At 54.1% G+C, this 5,430-nt stretch overlaps 1 non-coding gene across 1 annotated transcript; it reads right to left on the reverse strand.

Annotated features, from left to right (window-relative positions):
• Positions 1-590: 590 nt before the first annotated feature.
• On the reverse strand, positions 591-697 carry LOC115870790. The gene has a single exon (XR_004046918.1). It is a non-coding gene; the product is annotated as a U6 spliceosomal RNA (small nuclear RNA).
• Positions 698-5,430: the final 4,733 nt, after the last annotated feature.

The following is a 5,430-nucleotide window of genomic DNA, read 5'->3' on the forward strand; positions in this document are numbered from 1 at the left end:
AAAGTTTCACTTTGTGCATTTGTCAACCAGAAAGCAAGAAAGCCATGAAAGAGACGTGTGGTCCTGCGGAAAGGGACTCAGAGACGGATGGACGGACGGAAAAGCACTCCCCACTGGCCGAGGGCAGCTGGAGCTCCCTGAAGAACAGTGAAGCAGCAGCCCTCAACCTGTGGGTCGCAACCCCTGTGGGGATCGAATGACCCTTTCACAGGGGTCGCCTGATTCATCACAGTAGCAAAATGACAGTGATGAAGTAGCAACGAAAATAATGTTATGGTTGGGGGGGGTCACCACAACATGAGGAACTGTATGAAAGGTTCTTGGCATTAGGAAGGTTGAGAACCATTGCATTAAAGCATCAAACATGTTGGAAAGCCAAGGTTCACGATTCTTTTTTTTTGCTTTAATAAATCATTTTATTGGGGGCTCTTACAGCTCTTATAACATTCCACACATCAGTTGTATCAAGCATATTTGTACATATGTTGCCATCATTTCCAAAACATTTTCTACTTGAGCCCTTTGGTATAAGCTCCTCTTTTTCCCTCTTCCTCCCCCGGTTCAATATAATTCTTCTTCTTCTTCTTCTTTTTAATATGGAACGCTTCATGGATTTGCATGTCATCCTTGCTCAGGGGCCATGCTAATCTTCTCTGTATCGTTCCAATATTAGTATATGTGCTGGTGAAGCGAGCACCCACATGATTCTTAAAACAACACAAATGAACCCAAAGCTCAACTTTGCCGCTTGCTGAGGCCCTAGTTCATTGTTCTGAAAACTGGTCAACGGAAAAGAATCCATCATTATCCTGCCTTTCCTGGAGAAATTGCATCCCAGGATAACCAGCTATGGATGAGGCAAATTCCTTTTTTTTTTCCCCCCAAACCATTTTATTAGGAGCTAATTCAGACACCATACCACTCCATAGTTCGATCATCTCAAGCAGTGTTGTACAATTGTTACCAAAATCCGTTTCAAACCATTTTTTTTTAACTCCTTGGTACCAGGAGGCAAGTTCCAACTGATAAGCGCAGGAGGCATGATAGAATTGTAATGTCACCGTGTTGCACCCTCTTCAATCATCTGTGTGAGCCCTGGGGGAGGAGATGTTTCACCTTGGGCTGCCCACCTCAAGGTCAGCAGTGCAAAACCACCAGGAGCTGCTCTGTGGGAGAAAGACGAGGCTTGCTCCCGTGAAGAGTCGGTCTCAGAGGGGCAGTTCTACCTTGTCCTTCAGGGCCGCGGGGAACGGGCATGGACTTGGTGGTGGGGAGTTTGATTGTGGTGTGATTATCTGTAGAAGGCTGAGTGGCCTCCTGGGTTACGCTTTGGACTGCTAAGCACAGGATCGGCAGCTGGGACCCAGCGGCCGCTCCAAGGGAGAGAGGACACTCTCTGCTCCCGTCTAGATGTATCACTTTGGAAACCGCAAGAGGTCGTTCTCTGTCCGGAAGGGTCGCTGTGAGCCAGAATCCACAGACTCCATGACAGTGAGTTTGGTTTAGTTTGGGTCTGATCGTCTGTGGCTGCTAAAACCAGTGTCTTATATTAATTTTTTCTCCCAAAGATGCGCTAGGTCTTATTTTCAGGGGATGTCTTATTTTTCCATGAAGAAGAATACCGCACACATTTATTGTTTATTGTCTTATTAAAAGAGACCTCGCATTTCCTGTCTGCTCTGGTTGCGCTGCAGCCAACAGTGAGCTGCGCGGAGGTCCAGAGTCCAGAGTTATGGTAGCTTCGGGGGGTGTCTTATTTTCAGGGAGGTCTTATTTTCAGGGGGTGCCTTATATTTCAGCGAGAGGCAAAACTGTAAGTAGGTGTTATTTTCGGGATGTCTTACTTTTGGGGAAACAGGGTACCTATGAGATGGAGCCGTTCCTGACATCCGAGTCAGGAAATGAAGGTGACATCATGGTGAAAGGCCACCTCTGTGGGGTGGGCCTGGCTGGAAGGGCCCACCTGCTAAGGGAACAGACTGGGGTGGGTCTGGTGGTGCGTTCGGGTCCCTCCTCTCCTCCCAGGTTGGGTTATTTGTTTGCTTAGCAAATTTCTCAAGGCCTCTCCCCAGTGCCAGACAGCCTGTTAGGCACTTTTTGTTTATTTATAAAGCAATTCAACTCTTCACTGTTTAGTGAGCCCCTGAATATTGGGTAAGACCTGCCCTGCAGCTGGCAGAAGTCACAACAGGAGCCAAGGCTCCAAGGTGGGACCCTCCACAAAGAAGCCCCAAGGAAAAGCCGGGAGGGTACTGAGGCCTGAAGGCGGCAGGGCTGGGCTGATCTCCTCTGGCTGGGGCTGGAGGCATCCTGGAGAGATCAGGCCCTGGGAAGTCTAGGTGGAGGAGGTCCCCGCTCAGCACATTCTCTTTTGTTTGACGTTGGCGATAGTAATTAACCCAGCAATCCTAACATATGCCAGCCTCCCCTTCAGTAACCAGGGCCAGCACTCCCATTACATGCTTTGTGGGAGAAGGGAGCCCCATCAAGTCTTTTCATTGGATGGTGGATCTGGGATTCTGTGAGGCAGCCCCTCCCAGCATCCTGGGCTCCCGAGTGGGGGGGGGGGTAGGGAGGGGGTTGGAGGGCTGCATTCCCAACAGGCAGAAACACTCCAATTCCCTGCTGGATGAGATCCCTCAGACCCTCCAGGATCCTGGCTCAGCTCACAATGGTATCTGGGGGAGCAGGGGGTCCCTGGAGAGGAAGGTAAGAGGCTCGGTTCCCACCCCAACCTGGCCACTGGTTCACTGGTTTGCTGGGGCCTGTGTGTCTGGGAATCGGACTCAGGGTCAGGCAGATGCACCTGTACTGGGTGGTGGTGTGAGAAGCTCTGGCCAGGGGCAAGTGGCCCCTTTTGGAAGGTGGGGACAGGGCTGTCAAGATCAGTGAGAGGGGAAGCTTCTCATATTGGGAAGACCAGGAACAGGCTCCTGGCCCGGCCTGCTCTGGGGAAAGGAAGTGAAGTCTGGGCTGAGCCGGGGTTCGTCAAACGAAGGTGAGAGGACAGGTGAACAGCCTGTGGGAAGACGTGGTGTCGTAGGAACACCAAGTCTGCTCCACAAAAAACTAACACAGACACAGCGCTCCTGGGGAGGAACTGGGCAGAAGTGGAAGGTAGGGTGTGGGAGGGGAGGGGACAGGGTCCAACAAGCCGGTGCCACCTGGCTGTCCTGTGGAGGCTGTGAAACAGGAGGCTCAGAGCTCAGCCAGGAGACGTAGGTGTTGCCCCTGCCCGGGGCTGGGGAGGGGGTCTAAGAGGAAAGGTGTTGGGGGCTGTGTGGCTGAGGTGAAGACCCAGGACAGGGAACACCTCCCTCTGGGGAGAGGAGACGGGTGTGTCTTTACACAATAAGCATCACGTGCCTGTGAGTTCTTAAGGTGTTGAGGGGGGAATAGAATTGAGGGGTGGGGGCCTGAGACTTAAGGCATCGCTTGAGTGGGGACAGAAGTCCTGGCCCTGAAGGCATGTGAAGAAGGGAACTTCCCCAGCACCCCGAGGAGTCCACGGAGGGAGAGCTCCAAAAGGGACCAGCCAGTCATGCCCAATAAATGCATGTGGACCAGGCCAGAGGGGAGGATTGAGACGTGGGAGGGCTCAGAGCACTGAGAGGTCCAGGAGGCTTTCATGGCACTGGGACTGGGCTTTAATGCGACCAGGGCCGAGGAGTGTGAGGCAGCCTTCTGCGCAGCGCGGTCCAGGTTGCAGTCTCTGCACAACCCCAGGGAGTCTGCAGGCTTGCAGGCACAGGGGCGCCCCCTGGTGTTTCGTGAAGCCCGCGGCTCCAACGCCACACGGTGGCGCCAGAGGCCGACTCTGCGCTCCTTGGGTTCGGATGGGACCCCCACCCCGCACCCCCGGCCTAGGTCACCATCCTTTGTGTGGGGGGTGGGGGGTGGAAATTGCCGATGCCCAGTGGCCAGGGTCATCCCTCCCACGACCCCCGCCGAGTCTCTGTCACCCAGTCGGGTGGAGCCAGGCGCTTACTGAAAGAAACCAAGCACCACGTGCGGCAGTGCTTCGGCAGGAAGCCCAGGCTGACGAGGTCCCCAGGGGCTCAGGAGCGCATCCCATGACCGGGGAGAGGCAGGGATGTCCCTCCCACTTGGCCCCTCGGAGAATGGCGTCAGGAAGGAAGGAAGGACGCTGGGCCCAGACCGCGGGACACACAGTCGCCCCAACCGCACCCCTGGCCCCGCTCCCCCGGATGGCCTGGCCCCGCTCACAGCGCCCCCTGGAGGCCGCGGCTGGACCGGCGAGGTGGTGGCACAAATGCTGCCTGCAAGGGAAGCCACCTGCGGCAGCTAGCTCTGTTCCAGAAACTCCCACCTGCAGGACAGGGCCCATCCTAGACATATTGCCCAGGTGAATGTTCCTGCTGCGTTGTTGGGTTTTTCCCTCCCCACAAAACATGCTCATTTCAACCAACTTTGGGGGTAAAAGTAAATACAAAGGAGAAAATAAAACCAAGTGAAACTGTTAGGTAGCTAGCTTAAGGGCAGGGGGTTGTCCCTCCCATGCCTGCAAAGGCCCCCATAAAGAAGATTGAAAAGACATCAGGCAACCATTAGACACCTATGAAGACCCCCAAACTGAGCATGCTCCTTCTCAAGCCCCCAGCCAGGTGGGAGGTATATCTGGACACCCAAACCAGGCCCAGGCTCATGACAAAACCCAGGTGGGCCTAACTCAGCCAATGGGATCAACCAATACCATCAACCACTCCTCTCCAGACAGGTTTTAAATATCCTGGCTGTGGGAAGGCCCCGCTTTCTTACCCTGCTCCTGGTCAGAGGCAGGTAGAGAGTTCACCTGTACCTGCTCAGGGCCTAGTCGGGGGCCCACAGCCTCTGGGCCCAAGTGCTCTTAGCTTCCAGGGTTCTTGGGCTTATGGCCTCCCGGATCCCACTTCCCTCTCCCAAGATCCACAAACGTGGGTGCTCTTTTCCACGTAGTTTTCCACGTAGTTCCTCGTACCCTTTTGAGACAGTAAAACCTGAAACTTGTCTTGTTCTTCCTAAAAACCCACTTGGATCACACAACCTGCTTCAGCGTGAATTCTCTAACTCAACGCCAGAAACCCAACAAAATGGCAATGCCCTCTCCGCCTCTCAGCCTGCCTCCCAGCCCTCTACACTGTCCTGCATAGCCCAGAGAGCAAGCACGCATTCACTTTCCAGCCTTGCCCCGTCTTCCCTGGGCCTAGAGCACTCTCCCTCTGAGTCTCTTTCCTTCTCCTCATTCAAATCTTAGCTCCCAGGTCACTTCTCCCAAAAGATCTCCCGCAACGGCCCTTCAAATACATCCCCTCCAAATCACATCACCGGATTGGCTGTCTTCACAGCTCCGTCTCCTTCTGAGATTATCTCAGATGTTATCAGGCTTCTCAGCTGTGTCCTTTGGCGACAGTACAAACTCCTGGAGAGCAG

The sequence above is a fragment of the Echinops telfairi genome, unplaced genomic scaffold, assembly GCF_000313985.2.
Source record: "Echinops telfairi isolate 266 unplaced genomic scaffold, ASM31398v2 ScPeMD7_2291;HRSCAF=2852, whole genome shotgun sequence".
Classification (NCBI taxonomy): Eukaryota; Metazoa; Chordata; class Mammalia; order Afrosoricida; family Tenrecidae; genus Echinops; species Echinops telfairi.